The following is a 22,199-nucleotide window of genomic DNA, read 5'->3' on the forward strand; positions in this document are numbered from 1 at the left end:
TAGGTGTAAAACTAAGAGTTGTGTTAGTTTTGCTTGTAAAAACAAATTGTTATATTTTTTTTATTATCTGACCACAAAAAACCACACAGGTTTATGAAAAGCAGTTCATACATATCCTTTTTAAATTAAAACATCAGAAAAGTACATAATGGTGACTTCTGTTGATTGAAAATTTGATTTCTCATTATGTTCAGTATGCTTGAATTTAGTGTGACTGAACATGATTGAGTAAAACATTTGGTCTTCTTTGCAAAAACCACATGATTTTTGCCCTATAGAAGCTGTGTTGTTAGTAATTTTACTACTTAATCACATTCTCTGCCCTTCTTTACCATTAAAACAGACAGATGTAATCAACCAGAATTTTTTAATGGAACCTATTTATGAATCTAAAAAATTCCTATAGCTGACACATGCAGTACCACCAATAACTGATGACTCAGAGAAAATACAAAATCTTTTGAGTATTACTTTGTAAGACAAATCACTAAGAAATATTTTCAAAAGAGACCTCCAATGAAGAAAAGTAATGATTCCTCAGCAGATCCCTTTTAATCATATGCATTTGTAATCTTAGCTTAATAAAACACAAGGAAATTAACTTATAACATAACACACAAAAACAGAGGCTAAAATTGATCCAAATGATGATACATTTACTTTAGGCAAAGAATTTATACGTGGGTGGTCACTTTAGCTCAGCAGTTTAGTAACTATGTAAGGAATCAGTTTGTCCTAAACTTAGTTATCTATTTCTAAAAATCAGTGAAAGTAGTTCAAACTTTAGCTAGAACCTACAGAAACACAGTTTCCTGTGAAAATTTATGTCTATTAAATAGATGTATAAATATGAGTTTAGGAAATGAGTAATAGCCACCCTGACATGGTTATTACTGCACACAAAACTGGAATTGTTAGTTGACCTTGAGGCTACCTGGTACAACATAATCTGTGCCCATAGAGCTAAAATAGCTGTTTGCCTTCACAGCTCCTATTGCAGGCTCCAGTTTATGTCTGGCCACTTCATATAAGAGTGGGCCAAAGCAATACCAGAGACTGTGCCTACAGTTCAGCTCTCTAGGAGATCCTGACCTGTCTGGTTTTAGATGTCAGGTTTGTACCGCTTAGAAAATTATTCAGTTCACTAGTATAGATGCTGCCACTTTTTCTAAAATCTGGCCTTAGGTATGCTCAGATGTTTTGTTTGAGAGTACTCTAGGTTTATTGACATATTTTTTCCCAGAGAGATTACCTTTATGAATAGACTATCAAGGCTAACATGACTGTAACAAGTGCAGTGTAGTATGGATTCAGGGTAATCAGCTAACATAATTACCCCTGCATATGATGCTGGGGTAACCACTCACATTATATATAAACCATGAAAATTTCTCTAGTCATTCCCTTGTAAATCCAGACCAAAATGGCAGCAATAAGAGGCGGTCTGGCAAACAAGCACAGGTCCTCAAAATGGATAATTACACTATCAAAAGACCAGAGGATACATTTATTTACCTGTGAGATAACCTAATTTCACCTTGAGCCCACTTTATCTCAAGGTATTTTGCAGATTAATTCTGTCTATGAATGTAACACTGCTCCAGCTCATGAGAAATAACACTGTTTTCAAGAGAGACACATTTAAACCGGTGTGGTTTTTTTAAATTGAACAATTAAAAAAACTTATTAAAAAACTTATTAAAGTGGTTTGGTATTTGATTACTTTGGTCACAAGCTTAATAACTAAGGAACATAGTTTTATGGTGAGTAATTACAAGTTTTTGGATATCTGACATGAGGGTCATTGGAATCCCAACACAAACTTTAAGGAAGGACTTTTTTTATATATGGCTATGATTGAAGATATTAAAAACCCCACAAATTATAGTAAAAAAAAGCTTCCCCAAATATCTTTCAAAACCAATCTTTGTGTAACATAAAAAGGATATATAAAACACACCTTGTGCTGAAGCTTAAAATTGCCCTTCTTTATTTCACTTGATTGACTGCACCTTTTACATAAGTGTCCAGCTGTGTTGTGTTATATTGGCAACAGCTGACAAGTCATTCTCAGGTATTGCCCAAAGATTTGATGTTAAATAATTGCTGGAATTCCTAGTTAAAGTACCACAGAGACCAAGGAATTTTATTAGACAATTTTCTTCCTTCAGTTTTTTCTGACTATCAGACCCAGTTTCATGCACAAATAAAAAAATTACTTGCTTTAGTTTGTATGTCATACACGTTTCTGCTTACACATGCATCTTCTAGGTGGTAAAAAATACCAGTACTGTAAATTAAGGAGCCAGAGCCCAAGTTAGATATTCAATGCACCCATGTGTGGATGAAAGGGCTCATCCACTCAGATGAGTAATAGGAACCATTTTGAATTCCATCTGTTAAAAGAAAATCTGTGAAAAAGACTGAGCAATATCACTACTTGTATAATAGCAATAAATTCTTGTGGACATAACTTTTCACTATGTCATATATCTTTGGTTTGAAAAACTTTGCTGAAAGTAAAGAAAATGTTCAGATTTCTTTGATGTATAAGTGAAGGGATGGCGCCACTACCACTGTGTTTTTCTGAACTCAAATTTTACTGTACATATACCAAATGAAAACCAGTCTGGATAAATTGAATTTTTGAGTTACAGAATTAATCTTAATTCATATTACAGTGAAACTTACGGAATTTTCATCAAGGTTAAAAGTTTCATAAATCTAGCTGTCAATAAATTTTTGATGGCACAGTTTGATGGCTGTCTGCATATGAAAGGGAAACCTTTAGCCAATAAAATTTTCAAAGACTGCTGACTTTAAACATTTTTTAAATCTATATTAGAAGGCTGTAGTCTGTTTTGCAATAACATTGCATGGCATTATCCTTCCTTTGATAAGACAGGTCAGGATTTGGAAAAAAATTAGTCCTAATAATATGAAAAATAGAAACTGCACTGAAGAAAATGTAAATGCAAAATAATAAATACAATTGATTCAGAATATCTATTGCTACCCTTTAGTATCATCATGAGGCCAAACTCCTTCCTAATTAGAGTGTGTTCTTCAACTTCTTATTATTTTGATTCCCCAAATGTGGTGGATATGTGGACAACATAGGACACTTACTTTATTCCCTGTGGTCATTCTATACTATGTGGTTTGCCAAATTATTATGTATACAGGAGTAATCTCTAGATGAAAAGCTACAAGCCTGCACAGATTTAAAGCACAAGATGGAAACTACATGCACTACTGTTTCTACTCATCTGGGATGAGAGTATAGAAAGAATTGCAATTCTTCTATAGGCTCAGACTACTTCTCTCAGTTACTGGGTCCTTTTAAAAACATCTATTTAACTCAAATCAATTAAGGAATAAATGAGCAGCTAGATGATCTGTCTGCACACGTCTGATTGCTTGTCTGGTGTGGAAGTTCTATCTTTAATATCTCTGCATGGCAAGAAAGCTAGTATCCCTTAGAGAGGGATGACTAATGTCTATTAGAAATATTTTAATGAACTTCTGAATTTCTGGGGGAGGTGTCAGAGTTTAATGGCAGATTTTTGTTCACCCAGCTGTCTGTGCACATTTTAGGTGCATTATCTATTACACTCACAGAGAGTAACAGCATGGTGCTAAGTATATTTGCCAGCTTTGCAGGAGATTGGAGCTCAGTTTTCTCTTCTGTTGGACACTTACTATAAATGTAAATATGGTTCCTCCAGAAATGAGCCATAGCTACTAAACTGGTTTGAAATCTGGTCTGTCTTCTGGAAGGATTAATTTCAGAATTTCTGCAGTTCAAAACTGGGAACTCAGAAAGTTTAATAATGATAATAATAAGTTTAATAAAGTGGAAAAATATTTCACTTAGTTTTGTTTGTATTGACTTAAAATATAAACTAAGTGCACAATTAAGATTGTCTTCCTAAATCACTTTATCTTTATTTCTTATATGCAGGTCCAATCAAAAGTGTCATGGACTTCAAACCTGCAACATACATTAAGATCACATCTGGATTAGATAACAAATGTGTGCTCTGATCTTTATTGAGTCTGAATAACCCCAAGCTTTGGGTAAACTACTGTAAAGACTCCAACCTGAAATGAACTTATTCCTCTTTCTTACAGCATACCCTTTTTCAAAACTGTTGTTAAGCACTGCTATTGAATGGATTGATTTAACAACAAAACCCAAAATTAACAACTCATTGGCTGACAACATGTTAGCAAGAATTCTGTAAGGATCTCTCTCTTAGGTACACAGCAGGACTGATATCTGCATGACATATCATCAAAATCTAGTGAGATCACTGTATTTTAAGAGAGAAGCAACATCTTGTGGCATTTGTGTTTTTTTCTGTGAAGATTCAGGTGGGGATTACAGTAGTACCACTGAAATTAAGAAAATGGAAAAATTAAGTTTATTATGTTGTTACCTGGTGTCAGTAACTCAAGGTGAACAATTGCAGGGCTTTGTTGCATTAAAAGTTTGATTCCAGGGAAAAGGGATTCTGATCTTGATTAGAAGTGAATGCTACCCGAATGTAAAGATCACCCAGACATAAACTGGCTGGGCATGAGGCTGTGTTGTCAGAGCCTCTGCTGGAAAAATATGTTTAATTAAACAATACTGATCTATGTGGAACTGTGATTCTCAGTAAGTATGTACTGTCTCCCCACAGAGGAAATCCTAAGATATTTGTTCATCAGATTCATCTGTACTCAGAAAACTAAACTGCAACTTAAAAAGCACATTGATCCAATGCTAAATGAAAAAGAACACAGGAGAGGAACATTTTATAAGTTTTAGAAATTAATCTTTGTTGCAGAAATTTCTTAAATTTTCTTAAATAAAACCAACAAATGTAGTATGGATGCCACAAATTAAGAATAACTATCACAGTAAGTGAGTAAAAACACAGGATCTTATTCATGAACTCTTTTCTTCTGTTATTTCAAAGGATCTGTAAGGAAAGAGCAAGCCAGTAATTTTAATTTCTGACTCAAAGTTGAGATTCTTCCTTTTCTTCTCCAGTATCCAATAATTTATTGCAATGTGGAAATGTTCTTAGATTTCTCAGATTTTTTGCCTTTTTTCAGCTCTATGAAGAGGTTTTAAAGGATCAAATGAAGACTCTTTGATAGTCCATAACAGAAAGTGGGGATATTTAGAATAAAGACAGCAAGGGTTTCTGATTCAAAGACTCAATGATATCTACCTGAAGAAAAGGGTTATTGAATGAGTATAATAATTAAATACATTGTACCTTCTTTTACAAACCAAAAATGGACAGAAAGGAGGGTTAAGTCAGACCTACATGCTAATGAAATAATTGTGGTAAGGAATAGGACTCATAGCAAGGAAATGAGAAATATGAAAGTTGTGCTGGTGAACAGCTTTGAATTACTGCAAATTCTGTTAAGAGTTTGTGCAGAATAGAATAAAGAATCCTCCTACTTTCATTACACTAAGAAAATAAGGTTTAAAAAAGTTTCCTTCCTTCCTTCCTTCCTTCCTTCCTTCCTTCCTTCCTTCCTTCCTTCCTTCCTTCCTTCCTTCCTTCCTTCCTTCCTTCCTTCCTTCCTTCCTTCCTTCCTTCCTTCCTTCCTTCCTTCCTTCCTTCCTTCCTTCCTTCCTTCCTTCCTTCCTTCCTTCCTTCCTTCCTTCCTTCCTTCCTTCCTTCCTTCCTTCCTTCCTTCCTTCCTTCCTTCCTTCCTTCCTTCCTTCCTTCCTTCCTTCCTTCCTTCCTTCCTTCCTTCCTTCCTTCCTGCCTTCCTGCCTTCCTGCCTTCCTGCCTTCCTGCCTGCCTTCCTGCCTTCCTGCCTTCCTGCCTGCCTTCCTTCCCTCCCCCCCCAGGATCTCTCTGTTCTGAATGAAGCACACAACATCATCTAGAGAGACACGTTTTTCTCCTACTCACATTAATTCAATATTCCTAAATCAAATCATGGTAATACCAGGAAGCTGGTTGGAAACCACTGAGTAATTTGGAACTGGCCTTACACATAAGGGTTTTGCAGGCTTTTCATTAACACTGAATAGTGTGGGAAGTAGCAAGGCATTGCTTTTATGACTCTCAGTTAATGTTCAAGGGATGGAAGGTTTTCACAGGCATCTTTCAGGACAAGTCCAGATAAAAATCCTTCCTAATCTAGGAAAAGAATAAGCTTGCTTTCTCATGGCAATATCTGTAAAAAAAACCAGAACATCTCTGCAATTTACCCACAGCGTGCTGCTGGAGGCATTCTGGAAAACATCTGAGTGGGCTAAATAAATCAAGATATCTCAAAATACTTTATTATAGCTTCATACATGGTATTTCTTCCATATGTTTTGCTTACAAATCTTATATTACTAAAATTATTCCGGGTAAGTTTTCTTTCTGGAGCTATAAACTGTATTTTGTGGAATATTTCCTCCTCTTTTCTTCCATCTTATTTTTTTCCTTTCCCCAGTCTATGAACACTTTGATGGATTTAATCTCAGCAAAGCAAACAATCCCTTAATGATATTCATCCTATTTTATTCCATGGCCTTAGTTGAAGAAACAAGGTTTCTTTTCATTGGACTGATTTTCTTTATGTGAACAACTTTTCTGTAGAAATCTGTTTCTAACAGATGGCTTCAACTGAATTGCCAAGGAACCTTAAATGGTAGCAAGTTTGAAGCATTGGCTATGGTTAAACTAGGTTAAAAAATCAGTGATCTACAACAGAAAGCTCAAATAACTAGAGCTCATTAATCCTCAAACTTTAAAATTCATTATTTATTACCTATTATATATTATTTTTTTATATCTTATTTTAGTTTAAGAACTTACAACTTTAAATTAATTAGCCCATTTCATGCTTCAAATCTGGAAATCATGAGAAAATGTCATAAAATATTGTCAGTTAATTACAAAATTACTTTAAAAATCTCTTTTTATGTGTCTACATAAGCCTTATTGTGACTGAGCTTCTGTTACAGAATTATTGGAAGTCAGAAAGAATTTTTTGTTTTAAAAATAATTATATGAATGCAAGTCAAATATAATTTGCTGTTGAATAAAAACGAGTTAAATGTTGTGCCTGTACTTCTGTTTTTTTTCTGTGCTTATAATTGCCAATAAAAAGAAATTGTGAATTATTTCTTACTGACTTAGTAATTTTATTTGTGTTTTCTGTTCAACTGCATTAAAATTCTTGCCTTCCAGACAAGTTCATATAAAGAAAGCAAAGAATGTTCTTCAACAATATAAATACTATAAACATTTTGCTGAAATATGTCAGTTCTAGGAAGTAGCCTTGAGATCCCTATGATGTCACCAAGAATATCACTTTTTTTATTCTGAGTGGATTTATTACTCCTGAAAGATACCAGACTGATGATACTAAAGATGAAATTACTTTATTCACTGACATATATATTTCAACACTGACCTGCAAAAAGAGAAACAGTCACTTTTGGCTAGACACTATCATACTTGATGAATAATATTTTACTGTAGAAGGAGTCCATCAGGACTAAATAAAATAAAGAGCAGCTGATAATGTAGGGGAGGAAGAACCTTCCTTTTAACTGTGTCAGATGGAGGAAGATGTGAAGTTACAAAATGGTAACTTTGTACATTCCATAGATTTTGAGAAAAATTGGCACAGTCAAGAAAAGTTTCTTCACATTGTGCAAGGTCAGTTTTTTGAGTTCGGTCTGGCTCATGTTTTGGAGTGAAATCCTTTCAGCCCATGGACAAGCAGTTGTCTTGCACACTTCAGTTTGGTTTCACCATATCCTTTTTCAGATATGAGAGAGTTCTAAGGATTCAGACAGTCTATTTTGCGACAGTAGTCAGGTGTTGGAAATTTCAGAGACAGTCAGAAGTTCCCCTATGATATGCATATAAGAATTTCTTCTAAAATAATTTCAAAATAAGTTTATTCTAAGCTCCAGCAAACTCTGATTGTATATGCAGAAATATGAGGACATTGCACCTCTGATACTCATTATACTTTCTTCTGTGTAACCTTCTAATTCACTGGGAAGAGTAAAATGAGGTAGTAATGAATTCCACAGGCTAGTTAGATATTTCCCTACTTATCATTTGCCACCAAATGTCTTTTGCCTAGCTTATCATGTGTTAAGCTAAATAGTAGCAGTTGTGACTATTTCAGTATAACATTACCTAATATATGTACGGCCAACACATATATGTACATATACAATATATGTAACTTATCATTACTTGCTTCCAGACACTAAACAAGTCATAAATATTATTATGTAAACAAATTTCTGTCCTGCAGACGCCTATCCAATTTGTTTTCATGGATTATTTATCTTTTGTCTATATCTTGAATATGGAATTATCAGAAATATAAGTAGCATTCAATGAGAAAAAAAAAATCTTGACATTTTTCTTCTTGTTTAATTAAATGTTGCATAGTTGTGGGTAATTTGATATGCAAGTTATACATCTTGAATCATCATACTTGTCTTTTAGTAAAATGAAGATTCAGTCAGGTCCCAGTCAATTGGACCAGATACACAAATATTTTCTATCTCACTGCAACTAAAGCTTTTAATCGACTTATGCATGCAGAGACTGCCCTCAACAGGGGAGCATCACCACAAAACCCAATTTTAACATTTTACATTTTAGATCTCAGGAAAAGTTAGACATGAAAATTTCAGTTAATGAAACAAGCTGTTCACTTTAGGTGAGGGGGGGGGTTTAATATATGTACTTGCTAATTAGTAAAAGACCAAATGTTTTGAGCACAGTGTTTTTTGTTTCATCATTCTTTAGCAACACTAGACTTTCCAAGACAGAAGGGATAAATTTACACATTGAAAAAAGAGCCATGTAACTACTTTAGAATTATGAATCTTTCAAATAAACACAGAAAAAATGATGGTAATTGTGCTTTTTTTCCCCTCATATAAACACAACCCTATGGAAATAATACTTGGAAAAGCCAATTGTAGATCATGGTCAATGATTTTATTGTTCAGTTCATTCCTCTCTTCTATGCCATCCTTCAAAAGATTTGCTGGAAAGAAATACTATTACAAAATTAACTTTCCAAATTATGTTTGTTCAAAGTATGTTATACCTTCTCTTTGGTAAGGTCTATGTTTTTTGCATCTTCATTCTCCAGCATGATGGAGATTTATATATATGACAATTTATGTCAAATTGTCAGTCCTTTCTGGCTTTCTTTATCAGTTGGGTCCAGAAAAATTATGCTTTTACTGTTCTTGTTATATGGGAAAGAAATAACGATAGACATCTAAGTGTGTGGAAAAATTTGTAAAGAAATAAGCTTGTAGGATCCAAAACACTGACTAGCTCCCTACTGTGCAAGATGATCAACAAACACACACAAAAAAGGAAAATTCTGTCCCAAAAATTTGAGCATCGGATCTATGTGCTTTGAAGGAAATATAAGTATTAATTTCAGGGAAAGGATAGGGAAGTGAAATTGAAATATTGCCTCTTTGTTAAGTCATTTTTTTCTCATGTTGGAATGGAAGACACTTGACCATGGCAGTCCAGGAATTAAAAAAAAAAAAAAAAAAAAAAAAAAAAAAAAAAAAAGTTGTATTTAGTAGAATTATATTGGGATTTCTTGATTTCTGGGAAAGAGCACAGTTACCTGATCCTTGACAAATACTCCAAGGAAATGCTCTGCATGGGTGCACTGCAGCTCCTGCTCAGTGCTCTCTATATGACCAGAGCCTGTGGCAATTTCACTGTCTTTCCACATTATCTTATCACGTTGGATTTTACTACAATGTCATGAATACAGCCTGTGATATTCTCCCCTTTTTTGCTGCCTAAAGTTAAGTGCAACAAATACCAGTCTGAAGCAAAGTAACATGTTTCTCTTTGTTGGAGAGGTAGAACAGGCATCCAGTCTTCTCTTTGCTGTAATTAAAAACCACATCTAATCTGTCCAGCAATCCTGAGCTCTTCTTGAGTTTTCTCTCAGAATGATTGTGGTATCAAAATGGTCAAGAGGTCTATTAAATATAAAATACAAAATTTAGGAAGTAAACACTCTATTCCTTTTTCAGTGGTTAAACTAGTATAAGTTTGCACTGAACCATTTCATTTTTTTTTCTTCAGCAAAACTTGTATTCTTTACTTAGCAGTGGGAAGTGGTATAGGTGCTGTAGGATTTCTTTGATACCTAAATGTATGTCAGAGTTATTAGTTCACCCTGTTTTAAAGTTTTCAGTCTGAACTTTCTCAGGCTAAAGAGAAACCTGAAACTGGATTTTCATCTTCATCTAGCATCCAAGCCACTATGTGAAAGTAAATTAGCATTAAACTAGTTCAAGTCGCAATAATACTCAGCTGTTTATTAAAGCAGAATTAACTAACTCAGCACATCTGGAGGTGTACTGAAATAGAATCTTCAAGTGACTTGGGAACTCTGTACAGAGTATGGATCATCAAAACCCACAGCATCCACACATCTCCTGGATGTGTTCTTAAACAAAATTGTCGATGCCTTTATTTGGAAAATTACTATTCAAATAAGAATATACCATGGGAAATTTAGACATTAGTTAATCAGAGTTACTTTACTTTTTTGTGGTTAAGTATATCAAAACTACTTTTTATAGCTGTCAGAGTGCATAGCATCACTTCTCACTTCAGGCTGCTCAATATGTTTTATGGTATTTCAAGCTTTTGTGTTATATAATTCATAGTCCTTCACAAATACAAAACATACAGACCACTTAGAAAAGGTTTGGTTGTTTGGTTTTTGTTTTTTTCTTTATCATTAAATAGCTGAGAAAAGGGTCTGAAGAGCAAAAGTAATGAAATTATCCCACTGACAGCTAAATTAGCTATTAATGTATTTCATATTAGCAGAAACCTGATGAAGGAAGTCTTCCAGATATTTGGAGAAAGAGCATAGAGGGATTAAACGTAAACTCTTAAAAAGTCTTGATTCTCTTTGATGCAAATATATTATTAATAAGAACAAAGGAAATAAAATTGAAACTGCTTTTCTAGGTTTCCTCTGCTCTCTCAGCTGAGTGGTAGAGTGCATTTATTTTTTATTCCTCTGCATAAATTTGAATTCTGGCCAAGGAAGCAGACAGGAGAACAGTGGCACTTGGCTCTGTATCTTACCCTCTTCACATTTTCCTCTGTCAACCTAATTACCTGCAGATATATATTTATCTCTGAAAAGAAAATTATCTAATCCCACCATGCAGCATGAAGAGAGCTGGCAGATGAATAAATGACTGACAGATTTTTAATGTTGTTTTATGTGGTAGATTCTTTGCCCTACAATCTTAAAGCTCTGGAAATGTACCATTGTCAACTGCTGCTTCATTTCAGAACTCCTTTGTTTAAATTTCTTGTGTTGAATCAGATTAAGTGATTCCCTGTACTGAGCAAACACTGTGGAGTTATCCACTAGCAACCTGTTTTTTGCTATCAGTAAACTTTCTCGGCTCTGGTTGTCACTGCTGTAGGTTACTGTTACCAGTACTACTTGGCATAGTTGGAAGATATTTCCTGCCCCCCTTTATCCCTCCCAATATTTCTGAAAAAACATTCATAGCATATCTTCCGTAGTGTTGCCACTATGGTTTGGATATTTATCTCTTACTTTTTATCCATTTTATATATGTAATCTATTTTGGGGGATTTGGGGTTCTTCTTTTGTGGGGGTGTGGGGTAATTCTTTAATAGAAACCTTGATGGATAAATTGTCTTCTTTCCCATGCTCTTCTCTTTTGAAGCCTATTCTGCCTAACAAATAAATAAGTAACTATTATCTGGTGTCTTACAAACCTCCAATAGTCCACAGGCCACAAGTTCTAAGAGACCACACTAAAGTACTCAGAAAATGTGCCAATCAATTTCTAACCCATTAGCAATTATCTTTAAGAGCTCCCACAAGACCAGAGAGCATAGACAAGTGTAATTGCTTTGCAAAGTAAACCTTTGTGAACAGAACCATATACATATTAATTCTGGATCTTATAAATATATCAGGGAAAGTACTGAGCAATCTGTAAGCATGTAAGAAGTAGCAAGATGATAATAGGATAAACATCTTAACAGACATTTGTATCAAAGCAAGTTGTCAGACCTCCATGTAGCAGTAACTGATATAGAAAATCAAGAATTTAGAATTCTGATTTGAGATGGTAGTCAGTACTCTGACTACCTCTCCTGATAAGCATTTTTACACTGATTTGTATGGCTTCAATGTGAAATTGTAACAGAGATGACCATGTAACAGATGTTACAGATGTAACAGATATTACAACAGAGTGACTATTGACAAATTGGAAAAAAAATATTTAGAAAGATGTAGTACTTATTTAACATTTTGAAGAAGGATTCAAATGTCCTAAGTCCTATAATATCCAATATTTTATTAATTATAAATTTTCCTTTCAAGCGGAATCTTGAAATAAATCAGTGAAGGTGGGAATGAGAGAGGCAGTGCCCATCTTCCATCTTGTATGGGATCAATAAACAGCATTGAGAGATATCAGATGATTTCTTTAGTTCTGTTTCTCCTTGTAGCAGACTGAAGGAAGCAGAATTTCCAGTTTTAGGCACATGTTACAAAACACACATAATATTATAGACCAAGACAGAACAGCAAACTACTAAATAAAACTATGACCTTTACAAAACCAAGAGAAAGAAAAGTTGGTGGTGTTGACTGGTGGGTTTTCTTCAACTGAGGAAGGGCATGCTGAGAATTTACCATTGACAGACATATTGAAAATTAATCATTAAAGGAATTAAATTTTCCATTTATACACCCATGAAGGTTTCGTGTTCTATGTATCTTTTGAAAACAGCATGAGAAATTAACATCTCAAATTTAAGCAAAATAAATGTTTTTAAAGGGCCCTTCATTCCATGAGTAGAGGTGAGCTCTAAGTTATGGGGGCTGTGGAAGTCATATCATGAAGATAAACACAGATTAGACAGACATCAGACTAGAACAGTGCAGATGTACAGTCTTCTGACACAGGCAGAAGGGAGAAGAAACCAAAAAAACTCTGAAAGTCATTTTGTGAAACTGTGATTTACCTGCTTCCCCCAGAATAACAATTCCCCAGGGATTTTTGTTAACTCCCGCTGAATATTTAAGATGACAAGATGAAATAGATGTTGTCTGCTTGTCCCATATATATTTAATTAGAAGAAAATCTTCTTATATTATCTGTCAGAGTGTAAGTAGGAGAGATTAGAAAACTCTGCCTTCTACAAACTGGTATGTAATTTAAATATATTGCTGATATATTGCCATAACTCATCACTTTTCAATGGAATGCCATTTTTAGGTGTGACACTTATAAATTTTAATGTTGAGTTGAACAGATATCTACTGCAAAAATATTTTCCTTCAGCAAATATGTAGATACTGTATTACCCTTTAGTACTCTGACTACCTCTCCTGAAGAAAAGTTATCATTATCAGTGTTCAATATGATGAGTAAATATCATCAAGGTTTATTTGTGTGGATAACATTATTTTGAAAAAAAATTATGGCACTGATTTCTTTTGGAGATTATACTCATTCAATTCATCATAATAAAATTTTCTGGAATTTGTTTGTGTCCAGTTTTGTAAAGTACAAAGCCTTCTTGGTCATCTGGCTTTACAGCTGCATGCCTAATCTGGGAATTAAATGAGTAATTAAACAAAATTAAACAAAATTAAATTGGATTCATTAAAAGATTAGATATGTGGTCTGTTTATTTCATTTGATTATGAAATAATATTGTGATATATATTAGCTGCAAACATGACCAAACTTCAAATATTTCACATTTCCCTCCAAGTTTTTTAATGTATCTTTATTTTTCTTTTTCTAGCTGTTTTTCAGCTCTGCAGGGCAGGAAGTCTGTTACACTATAAAATTTCTAGAACACTTTAGACGCTGTAAGGCTATCATGCATCATATTCCAGTGATCTAGCTCCAGTAGGAGAAATCTCTGAAATGTATTTCATTAGCATTGCAATGATCCCTAATTAAGTTCACTGTGGCAATAAAGGATTTTAACCACAGAATTACAGTATTGTGTACTTCCTCAGACTGGAAAGGACTTCAGGAAGTGTTTAGTCCAAACTTCTGGTTAAATCTGTGTGTACTGTTCCCATTTACCTTCTCCACCTTTATATTTAAAGCAAGGGCTGTGGAGAAGATTAACTTCTTGATTTTCCTAGGGACCCAACCGGGGTGGAGTGATCTAGAGCTCCATGGATTATCCCTCCTACCTTTTTTGGAGATGGGAGCAGTAATGGCCTTTCCTCAGCCACCAGGGACATTGTATGATCTTCACAACCTTTTAAAAGCTGCAGAAGTATCCCAGCAATGACATTAATTGAAGATATTAATTTCAACAGCTTAAAGGGTGAGATTCAGCTCCAGACTAAGTCTCCTAAAAGTAGGTATCAACAGTAGATGTCTACACGTAAAGCTAGATATTTAGCCCCTCTCCTAGAAGCACTTTAAATCTTGTGTATTGGCAAGCTGCTGACTTTATCCTAGGACGTTATTGACTGATTTGACAACTTCTTTAGTTACTCCTACTACTTTTACTAGGGGTGTCCATAGCAAATCCCAAGAGCTGTGAACAATTACATACTTTGTCTGTATTTTACTGATTGGTAAAAGAAATTCTAAGACAAGATTAGAAGATGTGAAATGTAAGGAAACAGTCTTCCCCCTCTTTGCAAAGGGATATCATTCTTGACAAACTCTCTAATGTTTTTGTGAGAGTCAGCACACAGACAAAAATGATATGGTTTTCTTGGATTTCCAAAAGATATCTGACAAGATTCCTCACCAGCCATTCTTCAAGATAGTAACCTACCATGGGATGAAAGGGGAGGCCATTGCATTGAAGAATGCTTTTAAAAAAAGAAAAAAAAAAAAAAAAAGAAAAAAAAAAAAGAAGAGTTACAAAAATAAGAGGTAATGGTCTATTTCCCCAGTGGAGAGTGATCCTGTGCTATTCATAAACACTTCAGGAAAAAGACATTGGGGTGATAAAATCTGCTAATAACACTGAATATCCACACAGAACAATTCAATGCATGCATATCTAAAACATTGCCATAAGGGAAAAAAAAATCCAAACTTTGCATACACGACCATGGCTCTAAGTGAGCAATTAGAACTCAGGAAAGAGATCTTGATTTCACTGTGTGAAAATGTCAGCTCAATAATCAGTAGCAAGGCAAAACTAAAAATGCTAAGAATATTCAGAAGAATTAAAAGAACAGAGTGTGAGTTATTTGGGATTTTCTTTAGAGAAAAGAAAACTTTTCCCACTATTCAACCCACAGGCCCTCACCTTGAAAGACATTTAGATATCTGACTCCCCTGTTAAGGCAAGGATATAGTAGTTTTAGAAGGAAAAGGCAGGAATAAATGTGACAGGAATGATTTAGTCTTTGTCAGTAAGGAACCATTCCCCATGCAAAGGAACCACTAAAGAGGATGGTATTATTCAGTCTGCTAAATTGATACAGGGAGGAAATGGACAAGGAGATGCAACAAAGATACACAAAATCATAAATGACATGGAGACTATGAATGGGGAAATATTTGTCACTGTCTTTTCAAATACAAACATTTGGAAACATCAGATTAAACTGACAGTGGAGCTGTCTGGCACAACGTACTTTGAATTTCAAGAGGCACCAAAGGCTTCTGAAAGCAATTTAAAACTCACAGAAATTAATAGGAAATTGTCCCATTGAGTGCTATTACACATGAAAATACACTGCTTCTTCAAAAAGTTTGTGGTCTGCAAATTCACGGGTTTTTTACTGAAGACCATTTCAGTAAAATCTTTTGCTTTTGCTAGATTTTCCTCAGACATTCACCTGCACATCTATTATTAGCCATCATCATATATGAGATACTGCATTTCAAGGCTTTTTCTTTGATGACTGTCCCAATACTTCTAACAGCTGGTATATTTTTGAACACTGTTTCCAACTCTTTCTGAAATAACAAATTCTGCAGTTTGTCTATCTGTTCCTAAGATGCTTCTGGTTTTATCAGTTCCTTAAAAGAAAAGTTAAAACCATTAATACTGAATTTTTAGATTTAGAACTTTTAGGTGATTCTACAGAATGCTTTGATTAAAATAGGAAGTCAGTATTTACATACTGACCTGGATAGATTTATAAGCAGGAAAAAAAAAACCAAATATAACTCCTAAATAACAAAGACCTGTATTTTAGAATAGGGATTCAACAAGCTCTTTGTCATTACCAGTCCTCTTGTAGTACCATCAGAAGTTACAAGATTGTTAAAAGCAAGTACTTGATATCTTGGTCTTTGTAAGCAGACAGTCAGAATGCAGCATAACCTTAAGATGTTTGGATCAATGAGTAATTAGTGCAGCCTCTGACCCTGGGGTCATGGCTCCAAGGCTCAGCACCAAGTCTTGACACAAGTAGAGCCTACTGAATCATTTGATTAATTTTCTCTTGTTTTATGTCATGCCTGTTACCATGAGATGCGAGACACAGATAATAAAAAAAACTACTCTTGCCTTCAACCTAGACACTCCATACAGAATCCTTATATTTCAGCATCCTCATTGATGCCCAGATTTTGTGGGTTTGTGTTTTTTCACTTATTAGGTGATCACCAAAAATCCTGAGAAAGATTAGGAAATCACACTGACTTTTGTGTTGCAGTGTGTATCTTTGACTAAAAGCATCTCAGAGTGGACCTCATCATAATAGTGTGTCAATATTCAGACTTGAAATAATATTATTCTTCTATGATCCTACAATTTTATTCATATCCTATGATTTTATTTTTTACCACACTCTCTGCTTTCTTTTTATGTGTTTCCTTAAGTGATGGATTCAACTGTGCCCTTTATGTGCTTTTCTTCTTGAGTTTACTAAAAGAAGAACATGAGATTTCAGCTGATTTCTGCTTTTACTTTGTTACTTTATCTCAATCTTTTATTAATATATTATTTGTAAGTCCCTCACGTTTGTATTAGAATGTTTTTGTTTTTTTCCTCTGCATTGAAAACTGCTTTGATCTTTCCAGTGTGTTTACCATGCTGCTTCTCTGTTTTCTCACACGAAATACACCTACTCTCTTTGGCAATCATCTAATATCACAAAATACTCTAAAAAAAGCACTCTAAAAATTACTATGAGAATCAGCCTGTGACAAAGCTTTCATGAAAACAAAAGACACAGGAAGAGCAGATTAATTTGTATTATATCAAGACTAGTGAAGTAACACCTTTTTAGGAAACATTCATCTATGAGGTTTTCTGGGTACAAAAATGTATAGTAAGGATAGTAAAACAGTTTTTCTATTCACAATAAGTCTTTTGGTCATCAAGTAGAAATAGCTGAAGACCCATTTTACTTTGACTTCTCTTTGGATTCTTTTGTTCATCATAAAAATAAAAATAAAACAAATTTAGACTTACCAAAATAAAAATTAAGTAGTCAAAATTTTGTGGTTTCCCATTTTTCTTGTGCACAGAGAACATAAAGTGCTACTAATACAATTAGCTTTCCTGTACAAGGGTGAAAATGGATACAAAAGGTACAAGACAGTGAAGCAGAAAACACATTATTTTCAACTAACATAGCAGGTTGTGTTCTGGAAATTATTCTATAACCCATAATTCATGTATGACCCTTTGCTGTGTCATTTACAGTGCCACTATAACTTCTAGTAAAGTGCCTGCCAGCTTTTTCAAGGGCAAACGAAATCTATAATTAGAAGTTTTAAAACAGTATATGATTTCCTTCCTTATTGCTACAGGACAGTCAGAGCAACAGTATTTCTACTGGAAACATTTTGGTTTGGCAACATGTTTGTGAGAGTAAGCATCTAGTTTATGTGGAGAAAATTCTTCTTGAGTCAAAATATAATACAAAATGTATAATTCTCATGGTTTAAGCCACTTCCACATTTAAGATGGAAATAAGGCACCATGTAGCTGCTTGCTCAATTGTCCCCTCTCCCACCTGATCACAGGTGCCACCCTCCACCTCCTTGCTACTGTTCACAGTGTCTCACACATTGTGGCTAAACTTTTGTGGAAGTGGAAAATCTGTAATACTTAGAAGCTCATGGCAACCCAATGACCATTGCGTGAAAATCTTTGTTGACTTCAGCAAGCACTTGACTAAATTTTTATTGTGCAGTATGCTATGCAGAACTATAAACAGTTTTCTTCATGCTCATGTATTCATAGGAATACAGCTACGTAACATTCTTGGGGCTGCTTGTAAAAATGGCTATATGCATGAAAGCTTTCTGCAAAGTGAGTTAAAAAAACAACAAAAAACCAACCAACCAACCAACCAACCAACCAACCTACATAGCTCCATCATATGACACCAGTTTCAATTCTGTCCTTTTCTTTATGCATTTATGATTATAATTTTGGAGTTGTATTAGTACTCTAAGTATTTTGTTGCAAACAGAAAGCATTCTTCTACAAGAGAGACGAGGATCATAAATTCTTTAAGTCAAGAAGATGACTCCCTTCAAGCCCTCAAACTTCTTTATTCTTTGCACTCATCTTTGCTAAACCAAACAACAGGCATCATAACTGTATCTTCAGGTGTAGTACATCTTGCAAAAAGCTTTATCTATTGATTTAGCAATCAGTCGACAGTTCATTTTACTATCTTTTTTAATTGCATGGCACTCTTCATTCCAATTCTTGACACAACAAATTTAAATACAAAATTCTACCAGTTTTTCATTAAAAATATAAAAATAAAAAAATTGTGGAAAAGACATTTTTCACCTTATTTGGGACATTTCATAGGAAATATAAATTTTAATGAAGAATTCCAGGTTTCTGGACAAAAGGGATAGAAGTTTGCTAGAAATAACACTGCTTCACTAGAGCACCTGGTGGTTCAATGGCTCTGGTACAGGCATGGTGGCCCAGGCTTCAAACTTCCACCCTCCTGTAATGGAGCCAGGATGTGAACTCTTTCCATGTGAGTGACACACCAAGTTAAATTGCGTATGATGAACACTAAAGCTTCCGTCACTCCCTGTGAAGAGCTGTTGCCTTATTGCTGCAGATGACACTGGTTTAGATGAAGATTTACTGTAGGAAAACATGCAATTATCGCAGTGCTTTTATAAAGGTCAAAGTAGGAATAATTTGTATAATAACTCCTTGGAATAACTCTTAGGAAGTCAGGAGACAGACACAGGCTAAGTATCAAACCAAGCAGTAAAGTTAGACAAGACTTAAAAGTCAACAGGCTTTAAAAGCTTATAATGATGATAAAAAAGGGCAATAATTACCAATTAAAAGCTTTACTTTCAGAGTTAGACTTTCATGTATCTTATCCCTCTGGCATTAATCTTTCTGGAATGATCATTGTAAAGAGATAATACAGTTTAGGTAAGTAGTACAACAGAAAATTAAATTTTTAAACAAAAAACTAAACTGCTACAGTTTGATGGCTATCAAAATTGTAACAACTTAAAAACTTCAATAACCCTCCCTTTTCAGATACACATATCTAGAGAAACGGGGGAGAAAACAGTTTTATCAAATCTGAGTTTTATGCTAAGGAGACAGTGAAATTGTACAGCAATGTTTAATTAAAATCTACACATAAATCTGGGAATATAGCAGTTGGCAGGTCCTGTTAAGGAACTCACTGGTCTTGTTGCATACAATCGCAGGCACTGTGTTGCCCACTGTTTTCATGTAGTACTCAAACTTCCATCAGATTTTTTTTGTTATGGTTCAATAAATACCAGAAAGCCAATGTAAGTAAAAGGCTGCAGGCATTACACTACTTTTCCTCACCTTAATTTTATAAGACATCAGGGATAAAGCCTATTTGATTTACAGTGAAGAACCCCTGTTATGAGAATTTGCTGTGGGAATCAAGTAACAGGAACTTGGTATCTGATGTCTCTTGTTACAATGTATAGTTTAAGGGTGTTTGTCTTTCAGAGGACTTAGTGACTCAGTTACTAATAATATATTACTAATATATATACTGATATTAATATATATATATATAATATTATTAATTAAATATCATTATGTTGTTAATGTTAAGATAATGGTATGTGTTATAAAGTGGTTGATGTTGTTACAAAGGCCCAGTCATGAGGTTGGCTTTCACAAGGATAGTTTGGTATGTTGTCATGTGGGTTTATGAGTTCACATTGGACAGACTGTTGCTAGCCAAACCTGTAAGACCTTAAAAAGAGCAGAACTTCATCCAATGATAACACTGATGGCCACAGTGTTGAAACTACATGGGCACCGAAAAGAGTGATGTGGGGCATGACTATGTAAAAATGAAATGGTTTAGATGAGTATTTAAGATTTAAAGATATTATGAGATTAATTAAAAATTCCTGTTCCACTAGTTTTAGATGTGCTTCTCCAAGGTGAATCTGTAAAAAACTGGAAGTATAAAGATGCCCCCAATTTTAACTGGAGATTATGAAGCACCAATTTAGTATTGAAAAAGGAAGGGAAAGGGCTTTCCCTTATTTTAGAGAAAGACCTTTCCTTGGTATAAGGAAGATTTGAACAAGAAAAATTTTTTGCAAGTATTATTGCAAAGTTGTATAATGAGTTCAAAAAGAGGAATATCATCCAAACTGTATAAACTAAAGATGTTATCCAAATTTATGTATCTTGCTTCCATCTGGAAAGCCTGGAAATCTGACAGAAAATAACCTGGACTCTTTCTAAGGTTTTTGTTTATTTGTTGTTTCGTGGTATGAGGTTTTTTTCTTTTTCTTTTTTTTTTAGTAGCAAACTCTCCCAAATAATATCTGAACAAAACCTTTCCTACAAAATAATTTTCCTTAGAATGCTAAACTTCTAAAAGTGGGAAAAATAAATTATTCAAAGACAGTAATACATTTAAAGGTCAGTTTGGACTAAAAAATATGCAGAGATACTGAATGACATTAATGAATGGTATAACAATGAATACAACAACTTTAAGTTTGGAGGGAATTCAAAAGAAGGAGTAACGAAAGGCAATAGTGTTGAGGCAATAAGTTGGCACTTAACAAAACAGGAAAAAAAGGATTTGTAGAGAAAGCTCTGTTAGTGGATTGAATTTTATCCTAATTTCTATTTTACAGTGGAATGAAATATCTTAAACCAGTCCCATATGATTTATTATATCATGAAACTGTCTCTGTGACTTATTTTTGGAAGACATATTGTATGAGTCACTGTAAAGTGGACTAGACAATAATCTATTAAAAACAATCTGGGTTTGATAGAGAGGTTATTTATGTACACACAAATCTTATTTATATCTTTTTACTATGATTCAGTGATAGATAAACAAAAGTTGCCAAATTTCCTGCCTTTTCATAAGGTGTTAGCACAATGCCTTTACTGGTATATATTTTAATAACCTATTCTACTCTACTTAGGATTTGCTTAGAGACATTTCCCATTTCAGATAAAATGTTGCTTCAGTCTTACAGATGTGCAGTCCCTGTAATTCCAGCAATAGCATGCTGATTTTTCAAGCTTTGTTAAGCATTCTATAACTCTAAATTTGTCCTTGTACTGTATTACTTTTTGAAGAAAGGTTAATGTTTTTATGTATGCAGGAAAGTGAACACAATATTTTTAATATCTTCTCAGATGTTTCCCTGGCTGTTTATGTTTTGCATAAGACATGTTTTCTGAAGATCCCAAAATTAAATAAATAAATAATGTGGACTAAATTAGCCTTCAATAAGGAAAAAAAATCTAAACTTTAGTTCCCTCTCTAAACTCTTACATTAATTAAAGTATCAGGTAATATCTTTCTGATGTTCTGACACTTTGATTTTGTTTTATGTATTTTGATGTGCCTTTCACCAAAACCATAAAGCCTAACTAAACCCAAGGCACGTTACAAAGTCTCTACTGTGAGGCATCAAAACATCCAGGAAGGTAATGCCAACCACTGAGGAAGCGAAAACTGTTTCAGTTTCAGAGAGTAGTTCAGAAATGATTATGAATGTGTTTAAAAAAAATCATCTTCTGCTCAGTTAATGAGGATGCTGAGGCTGGAACTGTCAGAAACTGTAGCATCTCTTTCCTTGTTCTTTTATAAACTTATGTCCTAAACCAGACATCTTGACACTTTATTTATTTAAGTGTTGCAGCCTTCAGTTTCAATGTGTCTTAGATCTCACAATA

The sequence above is a fragment of the Poecile atricapillus genome, chromosome 1, assembly GCF_030490865.1.
Source record: "Poecile atricapillus isolate bPoeAtr1 chromosome 1, bPoeAtr1.hap1, whole genome shotgun sequence".
Lineage (NCBI taxonomy): Eukaryota > Metazoa > Chordata > Aves > Passeriformes > Paridae > Poecile > Poecile atricapillus.